The sequence below is a fragment of the Oncorhynchus nerka genome, linkage group LG20 (assembly GCF_034236695.1).
Source record: "Oncorhynchus nerka isolate Pitt River linkage group LG20, Oner_Uvic_2.0, whole genome shotgun sequence".
In the NCBI taxonomy this organism is placed as follows: Eukaryota; Metazoa; Chordata; class Actinopteri; order Salmoniformes; family Salmonidae; genus Oncorhynchus; species Oncorhynchus nerka.
In genome coordinates this window covers 23,506,178-23,520,470 of record NC_088415.1, presented here as the reverse complement: position 1 = coordinate 23,520,470, position 14,293 = coordinate 23,506,178, and the positions used below count along the sequence as shown (strand labels likewise).

The 14,293-nt window shown below is 42.0% G+C and overlaps 1 protein-coding gene across 4 annotated transcripts in view; it reads right to left on the bottom strand.

The window, feature by feature from the left end:
- The window catches only part of LOC115102091 (IQ motif and SEC7 domain-containing protein 1-like), a 236,841-nt gene that overhangs the window by 66,647 nt on the left and 155,901 nt on the right, over positions 1-14,293 (bottom strand). The window lies entirely within an intron of this gene.

The window sequence follows — 14,293 nt, the reverse complement described above, 5'->3', positions numbered from 1 at the left end:
TTTATATTTGAGATTCTTCAAAGTAGCCACCCTTTGCCTTGGTGACAGTTTTGCGCACTCCTGGCATTCTGTCAACCAGCTTCATGAGGTAGTCACCTGGAATGCATTTCAATTAACAGGTGTGCCTTGTTAAAAGTTGATTTGTGAAATGTATTTCCTTAATGTGTTTGAGCCAATCAGTTGTGTTGTGACAAGGTAGGGGTGGTATACAGAAGATATCCCTATTTGGTGAAGGACCAAGTCCATATTATGGCAAGAACAGCTCAAAGAAACGACAGTCCCTCATTACTTTCAATACATGAAGGGCAGTCAATACGGAAAATGTCAAGAACTTTTAAAGTTTCTTCAAGTGCAGTCGCAAAAACCATCAAGCACTATGATGAAACTGGCTATCATGAGGACTGGCTCTCAGAGTTACCTCTGCTGCAGAGGATAAGTTAATTAGAGTTACCAGCCTCAGAAATTGCAGCCATTTTAAATGCAACAGACACATCTCAACATCAACTGTTCAAAGGAGACTGCGTGAATCCTGTCTTCATGGTCGAATTGCTGCAAAGAAACCACTACTAAAGAACACCAATAACAAGAAGAGACATGCTAGGGCCAAGAAACAATAATGGACGTAGAAATCTGTCCTTAGGTCTGATGAGTCCAATCTTGAGATTTTTGGTTCCAACCGCTGTGTCTTTGTGAGACGCAGAGTAAGTGAACGGATGATCTCTGCATGTGTGGTTCCCACCGTGAAGCATGGACGAGGAGGTGTGATGGTGTGGGGGTTCTTTGCTGGTGACACTGTCTGTGATTTACTTAGAATTTAAGGCACACTTACATAACAGGTATCTCTACCACAGCATTCTGCAGTGATACACCATCACATCTGGTTTGCGCTTAGTGTGACATTTGTTTTTCAACAGGACAATGACCCAACACACCTCCAGGCTGTGTAAGGGCTATTTGACCGATAATGAGTGATGGAGCGCTGCATCAGATGACCTGATGGTTTGGGATGAGTGAAGTGCTCAGCATATGTGAGAACTCCTTCAAGACTGTTGGAGAAGCGTTACAGGTGAAGCTAGTGGAGCGAATGCCAAGGGTGTGCAAAGCTGTCATCAAGGCAAATTGGGGGTTACTTTCAAGAATCTAAAATATATTTTGATTTGTTTAACACTTTTTTTGGTTACTACATGATTCCATATGTTTTATTTCATAGTTTTGATGTCTTCACTATTATTCTACAATGTAGAAAATAGTCAAATTAAAGAAAAACCCTTGAATGAGTAGGTGTGTGTAAACTATTGACTGGTACTATATGTCCTGTCATTTGTTAGGATAAACACATCCCACATCCTTTTATGTCTCCTTGTGTTGGGGGGCGAAACAGTTAGCTATGACAGAGGGAAGTCTGTGGGTCTCTCTATCACTTACTACAACAACAAAAAACAAAGCAACTGTATAAGTTGGAGACCGGAGAGATATGAAGGTGACTTGGTTTGGAAACATTTTCAGCTGGGGATTGAGGCTCCTGTCCTCTGTTATAAAAAATCTAAACAACAGATGGAGCCAGTGCACAGCAATTTAGTACCAAAACCATTATGTGAGTGAGTGAGTCAGTCTGCACTAAATGAGGGAGAATGTCAGAGAGAAAGAGAGAGGTTTGAGGAAATATATAGTGTGTTTGGGGAGAAGCAGGAGTTGGAGGACAAATAATATCGTCTCTGTCAGGGGAGCTAATTTGTGGCGGAGTATGAAGACGACAGTAACAGTACTGTTTAAAGAGAGTGGGTTTGTTCTCTAAGTCCAATACCAAGACAGGGGAATGGGAGCCAGCAATGACAAGATGCTGATGTTTCTGAGCCAATTACAGTCTCAGAAACAGTTGTTAGAGAATTTTCTTCAGTGTAATTTTGATGGCCGAAAGCAATGATGGAGAGAGTCACCACTATTCTTAACTCCCCTGACAGAAAGATCCATAACACAACAGTTCTCTCTGGAATGCTCAGTTCTTGAGAGAATATACAGTGGGGCAAAAAAGTATTTAGTCAGCCACCAATTGTGCAAGTTCTCCCACTTAAAATGATGAGAGAGGCCTGTAATTTTCATCATAGGTACACTTCAACTATGACAGACAAAATGAGAATTTTTTCCCCAGAAAATCACATTGTAGGATTTTTTTATGAATTTAATTGCAAATTATGGTGGAAAATAAGTATTTGGTCAATAACAAAAGTTTATCTCAATACTTTGTTATATACCCTTCGTTGGCAATGACAGAGGTCAAACGTTTTCTGTAAGTCTTCACAAGGTTTTCACACACTGTTGCTGGTATTTTGGCCCATTCCTCCATGCAGACCTCCTCTAGAGCAGTGATGTTTTGGGGCTGTTGCTGGGCAACACGGACTTTCAACTCCCTCCAAAGATTTTCTATGGGGTTGAGATCTGGAGACTGGCAAGGCCACTCCAGGACTTTGAAATGCTTCTTACGAAGCCACTCCTTCGTTGCCCGGGCAGTGTGTTTGGGATCATTGTCATGCTGAAAGACCCAGCCACGTTTCATCTTCAATGCCCTTGCTGATGGAAGGAGGTTTTCACTCAAAATCTCACGATACATGGCCCCATTCATTCTTTCCTTTACACGGATCAGTCGTCCTGGTCCCTTTGCAGAAAAACAGCGCCAAAGCATGATGTTTCCACCCCCATGCTTCACAGTAGGTATGGTGTTCTTTGGATGCAACTCAGCATTCTTTGTCCTCCAAACACAACAAGTTGAGTTTTTACCAAAAAGTTATATTTTGGTTTCATCTGACCATATGACATTCTCCCAATCTTCTTCTGGATCATCCAAATGCTCTCTAGCAAACTTCAGACGGGCCTGGACATGTACTGGCTTAAGCAGGGGGACACGTCTGGCACTGCAGGATTTGAGTTCCTGGCGGCGTAGTGTGTTACTTATGGTAGGCTTTGTTACTTTGGTCCCAGCTCTCTGCAGGTCATTCACTAGGTCCCCGCGTGTGGTTCTGGGATTTTTGTGATCATTTTGACCCCACGGGGTGAGATCTTGCGTGGAGCCCCAGATCGAGGGAGATTATCAGTGGTCTTGTATGTCTTCCATTTCCTAATAATTGCTCCCACAGTTGATTTCTTCAAACCAAGCTGCTTACCTATTGCCGATTCAGTCTTCCCAGCCTGGTTCAGGTCTACAATTTTGTTTCTGGTGTCCTTTGACAGCTCTTTGGTCTTGGCCATAGTGGAGTTTAGAGTGTGACGGTTTGAGGTTGTGGACAGGTGTCTTTTATACTGACAACAAGTTCAAACAGGTGCCATTAATACAGGTAACGAGTGGAGGATAGAGGAGCCTCTTAAAGAAGAAGTTACAGGTCTGTGAGAGCCAGAAATCTTGCTTGTTTGTAGGTGACCAAATACTTATTTTCCACCATAATTTGCAAATAAATTCATTAAAAAACCTACAATGTGATTTTCTGGATTTTTTTCCCTCATTTTGTCTGTCATAGTTGAAGTGTGCATATGATGACAATTACAGGCCTCATCTTTTTAAGTGGGAGAACTTGCACAATTGGTGGCTGACTAAATACTTTTTTGCCCCACTGTAACTACACAGTAGACATTTGGAAAAGCACCACTGCGAAAACACTCTGAATGTTCACAAAAAATAAATCAATAAAAAAAAACAAGAAGCCTGGCTGTATCGAGAGTGCCTTGTTGAAATTGTGATGAACTGTCATAATTGAGAAAAGCCATTCTGCAGTGAGGACAGAAGGAAGACATGCTAGGAGAGAGTGAGCGTGTCTCTGGGGATGTTACCACCAAACACTGATGGAACTGCACACGGTTGTCACAGTAACAGAAAAGGCTGACAGAATAACTACTTTGTAATTGTCAGAGGACTGAATGCCCTAGAAGGATAAACAGTACACTTTAATGACTATTTACATGCAACAGACCCAACATTATAATTTCTCACAGAGGAAGGTACTAATTTAAAGATGTGGGAAACCATCCAAGTAGACCATAGGCCTACATGAAACCATGCTAGTCAACTGTATGTACTCAGCAGTGTGGGAGGGTGGATGTCCAAAATACTAAATAACATTACTTGTGTAGTTTGATGAAGTATGCTACATCAATGGGCAGAGATGCAAACTGCTGAGGGCCCAAAAAGGTGACACTTTTTTGTGTTGCACTGAAACATGCAAGAAAATCCCTGCGAGGGGGAAATGCAGATTTTAAATAATTAAACAACAACGAATATGATCTACATGATGAGTCTCTGTGTGTAAAATAAAAAGTGGTTCATGTGAACCTAACTGACATCTAAAATAAAGCAATCCAATGTTATTTGTTGCCTAGACTTTACTGCAAATGACACTCTTGAGAACAAATATTGCAGTTGGCCATGACAGCCTTTATTATAGAACGATTGTGACCAAACACACATCTAAATATTGCACTTGGGAAAAAAACATCTTAAAGTAGAAATAGAATGAAACAAACAACATTCTATTTTTGCTCTATTATAGTGGCCACTATAGTAGACATCGATCAAGTGCACAAGGCTACATGTGTCCAAAAATAATGTTCACTGAGTAAAGCATTTTATAATCCCCCCACACTCACACACAAGTGTTACTGTCAAATTCAATACAACAAAAGCAATATCTTTGGGCTACACTGCACATTATTATATTGTACACTTTCTGCCTGTGGACATCTGTTCTACAATGTGCCAGCAGAGCATGATACCCTTTGTTGGCATAATTGATCTCTTTCAGGCAGAGTACACCTGACATACCACCTTTTATCCACTGTATTGAACAAGTGAGAAAGAGGGAAAGTGTGTGGTGTTCCTTTCACCTCTATAGCTGGATCCAGTTTAAGCCAGGCCCAGCTCCAGCTACACTTGTTTAACAAGAAACGCCTCATTTTCACATAATTCTCTCATTCTAAAAATTAACCACATACTGTAGAGGGAAAACAGTTAACCTCTTCAACCTATGGGGGCGCTATGTCATTATTGGATAAAAAAACGTGCCCGTTTTAAGCGCAATATTTTGTCACGAAAAGATGCTCGACTATGCATATAATTGCCAGCTTTGGAAAGAAAACACTCTGACGTTTTCAAAACTGCAAAGATATTATCTGTGGGTGCCCCAGAACTGATCTTACAGGCGAAACCAAGATGAAACTTCAAACAGGAAATGAGCAGGATTTTTGACGCTCTGTTTTACTATCGTCTCCTTATAAAGGCTGTGAATATGCTGTGAACGAGCTTATGCGCTCTGCCGTTCGTCCAAGATGTCTGCAGCATTGTGACGTGTTTGTAGGCATATCATTGGAAGATTGACCATAAGAGACTACATTTACCTGGTGTCCCGCCCGGTGTCCTGTGTCTAAATTATTGCGTAATCTGTAGGTCCATTTCTTCAGAAGAGAAAGTCAACTGCCACGAAGGATTTATCGTCGATAGATATGTGAAAAACACCTTGAGGATTGATTCTAAACATCGGTTTGCCATGTTGCTGTCGATATTATGGAGTTAATTTGGAAAAAAGTTCACGTTTTAATGACTTAATATTTTTTTTTCTTTCTTACCCAAACGTGATGAACAAAACGGAGCGATTAGTCGACACAAATAATATTTTTTGTAAAAACGGAACATTTGCTATCTAACTGAGAGTCTCCTCATTGAAAACATCTGAAGTTCTTCAAAGGTAAATTATTTTATTTGAATCCTTTTCTGGTTTTTGTGAAAATGTTGCATGCTGAAAGACAGGCATAATCCTATGCTAGGCTATCAATACTGTTACACAAATGCTTGTTTAGCTATGGTTCAAAAGCATATTTTGAAAATCTGAGATGACAGTGTTGTTAACAAAAGGCTAATAAGCTTGAGAGCAAATAGATTAATTTCATTTCATTTGCGATTTTCATGAATAGTTAACGTTGTGTTATGCTAATGAGCTTGCGGATAGATTTACACAATCCTGGATACAGGTTTTTTTCGTAGCTAAACGTGATGCAGAAAACGGAGCGATTTGTCCTAAACAAATAATCTTTCAGGAAAAACTGAACATTTGCTATCTGAGAGTCTCCTCATTGAAAACATCCGAAGTTCTTCAAAGGTAAATGATTTTATTTGAATGCTTTTCTGTTTTTTCTGAAAATGTTGCCTGCTGAATGCTAACGCTAAATGCTACGCTAAATGCTACGCTAGCTATCAATACTGTTACACAAATGCTTGTTTTGCAATGGTTGAGAAGCATATTTTGAAAATCTGAGATGACAGTGTTGTTAACAAAAGGCTAAGCTTGAGAGCAAATAGATTAATTTCATTTCATTTGCGATTTTCATGAATAGTTAACGTTGCGTTATGGTAATGAGCTTGAGGCTGTAGTCACGATACCGGATCCGGGATGGCTCGACGCAAGAAGTTAACAGATAGTGGTTAGTTCGTTAGCTAGTTAACATTTTACACAGATTGTCAGGGTTTCAGTAAGCAACTAACGCATTATAACTTGAGCTAATTTTCATAAACTCAATCATTTCATCAGATAAATTGGCTAATGTGGCTCAACATTTCTCTGGCTAGCTAACGGAAAATTCGATCCAGCTAGCACGATTCTTAACAATGCTATCAATTCTTGTTCCACCACACTTTCTCCCTCACCTCAAACTTTCCAAATGCCAGTTGTTTTTCGGTTATAGCTCATGAAGTACGCTTTATCACCTTCTCACCCTTCACCCCGTGGTCAGGCTTCTCACCTAATGTTACCTATTCGTTATCATTCAGGGGACGCATTGCCGTAACTGGCAAGCTGCCTTTCCAACCTCCGCTGTCATTCCAGAGCGCGCGCTGAGGCTGTAACTAGCAAGTTGGTCGTCTCTCCTCTCTTCAGTCGCGTGCTGCGCTGCATTCTGTTGTGTGAACGATTGTCTGAACCTTGGATACAGCCAGTATCGCTCCAAACGCGAACAACTCGTTCGCTTACTACAGCCAGTAGTCCTCCACCCACCCCCCCCCAAAAACTTTTCTCATCGGATCTACACGAATCACATAGGTCATCTATTTTGGATCCAAAACAGCGAATATCGCCGAAAGGTGACTAGTTTGCATCCCTGAATGGGGCATGACAGGATGAACATGTTCTGAATACTGCAGCAGAGCAATCAATAGTCATAGTCTCATAGATGATTATTCTCAGTCTCAAAAATGTAATTAACTAAATCTATGAATGTGTTGTAATAATGCGATCCATTCCATTCTGAGAGCAGGACTTCCAACACTGAAAGGCCTATACATTTATCAGCACAGGATCAATCATCAGCCTGCTCGGAGAAATCTCGGCCAATGAATTAGCAATGTTTCAGCTTTAAACTAAGGCCATGGGTTATGTATTTACTCCTGTACAGTCTCTCAGATAGACACAGAGCTGAAAGAACTCCAGGCCGTGTCAAGATATTGTTCAGTATTTCTCTCACTTTTTCTCTCTTCCCCATGTTCTCGGTCTCTCTCACACACAAAGACACACAATACAACTTATTGTGCATTAGTTACAGCACACATACAGTCGAGCACATTATCAAGCTGGATGGAGAGCATGTTGTGGGGTTAAGAGCCTAGAGGAATATCTTCAGGATGTGAACCCATCAGCCCTCCAACTGCCAGATCAATTCTGCCAGATCAATTCCGCCTGTAGCAGCGCCTTACTGTGTGCGTACGTGTGTGTGCATGTGTTTTGGGAGCGTGTGTGCTTGTGTGTGTGTACACGTGTGGAATATAAACCATACGGTGCAGAGTGTGTGTGTGTGTGTGTGTGTAGAATACCAACCATACGGTGCAGACAGAGTGTGTGTGTGTGTAGAATACCAACCATACGGTGCAGAGAGTTTGTGTGTGTGTGTAGAATACCAACCATACGGTGCAGAGAGAGTGTGTGTGTGTGTAGAATACCAACCATACGGTGCAGAGAGAGTGTGTGTGTGTGTGTAGAATACCAACCATACAGTGCAGAGAGAGTGTGTGTGTGTGGAATATAAACCATACGGTGCAGAGTGTGTGTGTAGAATACCAACCATACGGTGCAGAGAGAGTGTGTGTGTGTGGAATATAAATCATACGGTGCAGAGTGTGTGTGTGGAATATAAACCATATGGTGCAGAGTGTGTGTGTGTGGAATATAAATCATACGGTGCAGAGTGTGTGTGTGTGTGTGTGTGTGGAATATAAACCATATGGTGCAGAGTGTGTGTGTGTGGAATATAAATCATACGGTGCAGAGTGTGTGTGTGTGTGTGTGGAATATAAACCATACGGTGCAGAGTGTGTGTGTAGAATACCAACCATACGGTGCAGAGTGTGTGTGTGGAATATAAATCATACGGTGCAGAGTGTGTGTGTGTGTGTGTGTGTGTGTGGAATATAAACCATATGGTGCAGTGTGTGTGTGTGTGTGTGTGTGTGTGGAATATAAACCATACGGTACAGAGAGAGAGTGTGTGTGTGTGTGTGTGTGGAATACAAACCATACGGTACAGAGAGAGAGTGTGTGTGTGTGTGTGGAATACAAACCATACGGTACAGAGAGAGAGTGTGTGTGTGTGTGTGGAATACAAACCATATGGTGCAGAGAGAGTGTGTGTGTGTGTGTGTGTGTGTGGAATATAAACCATACGGTGCAGAGTGTGTGTGTAGAATACCAACCATACGGTGCAGAGAGAGTGTGTGTGTGTGGAATATAAATCATACGGTGCAGAGTGTGTGTGTGGAATATAAACCATATGGTGCAGAGTGTGTGTGTGTGGAATATAAATCATACGGTGCAGAGTGTGTGTGTGTGTGTGTGTGTGGAATATAAACCATATGGTGCAGAGTGTGTGTGTGTGGAATATAAATCATACGGTGCAGAGTGTGTGTGTAGAATACCAACCATACGGTGCAGAGTGTGTGTGTGTGTGTGGAATATAAACCATATGGTGCAGAGTGTGTGTGTGTGTGTGTGTGTGTGGAATATAAACCATATGGTGCAGTGTGTGTGTGTGTGTGTGTGTGTGTGGAATATAAACCATACGGTACAGAGAGAGAGTGTGTGTGTGTGTGTGTGGAATACAAACCATACGGTACAGAGAGAGAGTGTGTGTGTGTGTGTGTGGAATACAAACCATATGGTGCAGAGTGTGTGTGTGGAATACAAACCATACGGTACAGAGAGAGAGTGTGTGTGTGTGTGTGGAATACAAACCATATGGTGCAGAGAGAGTGTGTGTGTGTGTGGAATATAAACCATACGGTGCAGAAAGAGTGTGTGTGTGTGTGGAATATAAACCATACGGTACAGAGAGTGTGTGTGTGTGTGTGGAATATAAACCATACGGTGCAGAAAGAGTGTGTGTGTGTGGAATATAAACCATATGGTGCAGAAAGAGTGTGTGTGTGTGTAATATAAACCATATGGTGCAGAGTGTGTGTGTGGAATACAAACCATACGGTACAGAGAGAGTGTGTGTGTGTGTGGAATATAAACCATACGGTGCAGAAAGAGTGTGTGTGTGTGGAATATAAACCATATGGTGCAGAAAGAGTGTGTGTGTGTGTGTGGAATATAAACCATATGGTGCAGAGTGTGTGTGTGGAATACAAACCATACGGTACAGAGAGAGTGTGTGTGTGTGTGGAATATAAACCATACGGTGCAGAAAGAGTGTGTGTGTGTGTGTGTGTGGAATATAAACCATATGGTGCAGAGTGTGTGTGTGTGGAATATAAACAATATGGTGCAGAGAGAGTGTGTGTGTGTGGAATATAAAACATATGGTGCAGAGAGAGTGTGTGTGTGTGTGTGGAATATAAACCATATGGTGCAGAGAGAGTGTGTGTGTGTGTGGAATATAAACCATATGGTGCAGAGAGAGTGTGTGTGTGTGTGGAATATAAACCATATGGTGCAGAGAGAGTGTGTGTGTGTGTGTGTGTGGGGAATATAAACCATATGGTGCAGAGAGAGTGTGTGTGTGTGGAATATAAACCATATGGTGCAGAGAGAGTGTGTGTGTGTGGAATATAAAACATATGGTGCAGAGAGAGTGTGTGTGTGTGTGTGGAATATAAACCATATGGTGCAGAGAGAGTGTGTGTGGAATATAAACCATATGGTGCAGAGAGAGTGTGTGTGTGTGTGTAGAATACCAACCATACGGTGCAGAGAGAGTGTGTGTGTGTGTAGAATACCAACCATACGGTGCAGAGAGAGTGTGTGTGTGTAGAATACCAACCATACAGTGCAGAGAGAGTGTGTGTGTGTGGAATATAAACCATACGGTGCAGAGTGTGTGTGTAGAATACCAACCATACGGTGCAGAGAGAGTGTGTGTGTGTGGAATATAAATCATACGGTGCAGAGTGTGTGTGTGGAATATAAACCATATGGTGCAGAGTGTGTGTGTGTGGAATATAAATCATACGGTGCAGAGTGTGTGTGTGTGTGTGGAATATAAATCATACGGTGCAGAGTGTGTGTGTGTGTGTGTGTGTGTGTGGAATATAAACCATATGGTGCAGAGTGTGTGTGTGTGGAATATAAATCATACGGTGCAGAGTGTGTGTGTGTGTGTGTGGAATATAAACCATACGGTGCAGAGTGTGTGTGTAGAATACCAACCATACGGTGCAGAGTGTGTGTGTGTGTGTGGAATATAAATCATACGGTGCAGAGTGTGTGTGTGTGTGTGTGTGTGGAATATAAACCATATGGTGCAGTGTGTGTGTGTGTGTGTGTGGAATATAAACCATACGGTACAGAGAGAGAGTGTGTGTGTGTGTGTGTGGAATACAAACCATACGGTACAGAGAGAGAGTGTGTGTGTGTGTGGAATACAAACCATATGGTGCAGAGTGTGTGTGTGGAATACAAACCATACGGTACAGAGAGAGAGTGTGTGTGTGTGTGTGGAATACAAAACCATATGGTGCAGAGTGTGTGTGTGGAATACAAACCATACGGTGCAGAGAGAGTGTGTGTGTGTGTGTGTGTGTGTGTGTGTGGAATATAAACCATACGGTGCAGAAAGAGTGTGTGTGTGTGTGGAATATAAACCATACGGTACAGAGAGAGTGTGTGTGTGTGTGGAATATAAACCATACGGTGCAGAAAGAGTGTGTGTGTGTGGAATATAAACCATATGGTGCAGAAAGAGTGTGTGTGTGTGTGTGTGGAATATAAACCATATGGTGCAGAGTGTGTGTGTGGAATACAAACCATACGGTACAGAGAGAGTGTGTGTGTGTGTGGAATATAAACCATACGGTGCAGAAAGAGTGTGTGTGTGTGTGTGTGGAATATAAACCATATGGTGCAGAGAGTGTGTGTGTGTGTGTGTGGAATATAAACCATATGGTGCAGAGAGAGTGTGTGTGTGTGGAATATAAACAATATGGTGCAGAGAGAGTGTGTGTGTGTGTGGAATATAAACCATATGGTGCAGAGAGAGTGTGTGTGTGTGTGGAATATAAACCATATGGTGCAGAGAGAGTGTGTGTGTGTGTGGAATATAAACCATATGGTGCAGAGAGAGTGTGTGTGTGTGGAATATAAACCATATGGTGCAGAGAGAGTGTGTGTGTGTGTGGAATATAAACCATATGGTGCAGAGAGAGTGTGTGTGTGTGTGTTGAATATAAACCATATGGTGCAGAGAAAGTGTGTGTGTGTGGAATATAAACCATATGGTGCAGAGAGAGTGTGTGTGTGTCGAATATAAACCATATGGTGCAGAGAGAGTGTGTGTGTGTGTGGAATATAAACCATATGGTGCAGAGAGAGTGTGTGTGTGTGTGTGGAATATAAACCATATGGTGCAGAGAGAGTGTGTGTGTGTGGAATATAAACAATATGGTGCAGAAAGAGTGTGTGTGTGTGTGTGTGGAATATAAACCATATGGTGCAGAGAGAGTGTGTGTGTGTGGAATATAAACCATATGGTGCAGAGAGTGTGTGTGTGTGGAATATAAACCATATGGTGCAGAGAGAGTGTGTGTGTGTGGAATATAAACAATATGGTGCAGAGAGAGTGTGTGTGTGTGGAATATAAACCATATGGTGCAGAGAGAGTGTGTGTGTGTGGAATATAAACCATATGGTGCAGAGTGTGTGTGTAGAATACCAACCATACGGTGCAGAGTGTGTGTGTGTGTGTGGAATATAAATCATACGGTGCAGAGTGTGTGTGTGTGTGTGTGTGTGGAATATAAACCATATGGTGCAGAGAGAGTGTGTGTGTGTGGAATATAAACCATATGGTGCAGAGAGTGTGTGTGTGTGGAATATAAACCATATGGTGCAGAGAGAGTGTGTGTGTGTGGAATATAAACAATATGGTGCAGAGAGAGTGTGTGTGTGTGGAATATAAACCATATGGTGCAGAGAGAGTGTGTGTGTGTGTGGAATATAAACCATATGGTGCAGAGTGTGTGTGTAGAATACCAACCATACGGTGCAGAGTGTGTGTGTGTGTGTGGAATATAAATCATACGGTGCAGAGTGTGTGTGTGTGTGTGTGTGTGGAATATAAACCATATGGTGCAGAGAGAGTGTGTGTGTGTGGAATATAAACCATATGGTGCAGAGAGTGTGTGTGTGTGGAATATAAACCATATGGTGCAGAGAGAGTGTGTGTGTGTGGAATATAAACAATATGGTGCAGAGAGAGTGTGTGTGTGTGGAATATAAACCATATGGTGCAGAGAGAGTGTGTGTGTGTGTGGAATATAAACCATATGGTGCAGAGTGTGTGTGTAGAATACCAACCATACGGTGCAGAGTGTGTGTGTGTGTGTGGAATATAAATCATACGGTGCAGAGTGTGTGTGTGTGTGTGTGTGTGGAATATAAACCATATGGTGCAGAGAGAGTGTGTGTGTGTGGAATATAAACCATATGGTGCAGAGAGTGTGTGTGTGTGGAATATAAACCATATGGTGCAGAGAGAGTGTGTGTGTGTGGAATATAAACAATATGGTGCAGAGAGAGTGTGTGTGTGTGGAATATAAACCATATGGTGCAGAGAGAGTGTGTGTGTGTGTGGAATATAAACCATATGGTGCAGAGTGTGTGTGTAGAATACCAACCATACGGTGCAGAGTGTGTGTGTGTGTGTGGAATATAAATCATACGGTGCAGAGTGTGTGTGTGTGTGTGTGTGTGGAATATAAACCATATGGTGCAGTGTGTGTGTGTGTGTGTGTGGAATATAAACCATACGGTACAGAGAGAGAGTGTGTGTGTGTGTGTGTGTGGAATACAAACCATACGGTACAGAGAGAGAGTGTGTGTGTGTGTGGAATACAAACCATATGGTGCAGAGTGTGTGTGTGGAATACAAACCATACGGTACAGAGAGAGAGTGTGTGTGTGTGTGTGGAATACAAAACCATATGGTGCAGAGTGTGTGTGTGGAATACAAACCATACGGTGCAGAGAGAGAGTGTGTGTGTGTGTGTGTGTGTGTGTGTGTGTGTGTGGAATATAAACCATACGGTGCAGAAAGAGTGTGTGTGTGTGTGGAATATAAACCATACGGTACAGAGAGAGTGTGTGTGTGTGTGGAATATAAACCATACGGTGCAGAAAGAGTGTGTGTGTGTGGAATATAAACCATATGGTGCAGAAAGAGTGTGTGTGTGTGTGTGTGGAATATAAACCATATGGTGCAGAGTGTGTGTGTGGAATACAAACCATACGGTACAGAGAGAGTGTGTGTGTGTGTGGAATATAAACCATACGGTGCAGAAAGAGTGTGTGTGTGTGTGTGTGGAATATAAACCATATGGTGCAGAGAGTGTGTGTGTGTGTGTGGAATATAAACCATATGGTGCAGAGAGAGTGTGTGTGTGTGGAATATAAACAATATGGTGCAGAGAGAGTGTGTGTGTGTGGAATATAAACCATATGGTGCAGAGAGAGTGTGTGTGTGTGTGTGGAATATAAACCATATGGTGCAGAGAGAGTGTGTGTGTGTGTGGAATATAAACCATATGGTGCAGAGAGAGTGTGTGTGTGTGTGGAATATAAACCATATGGTGCAGAGAGAGTGTGTGTGTGTGTGTTGAATATAAACCATATGGTGCAGAGAAAGTGTGTGTGTGTGGAATATAAACCATATGGTGCAGAGAGAGTGTGTGTGTGTCGAATATAAACCATATGGTGCAGAGAGAGTGTGTGTGTGTGTGGAATATAAACCATATGGTGCAGAGAGAGTGTGTGTGTGTGTGTGGAATATAAACCAT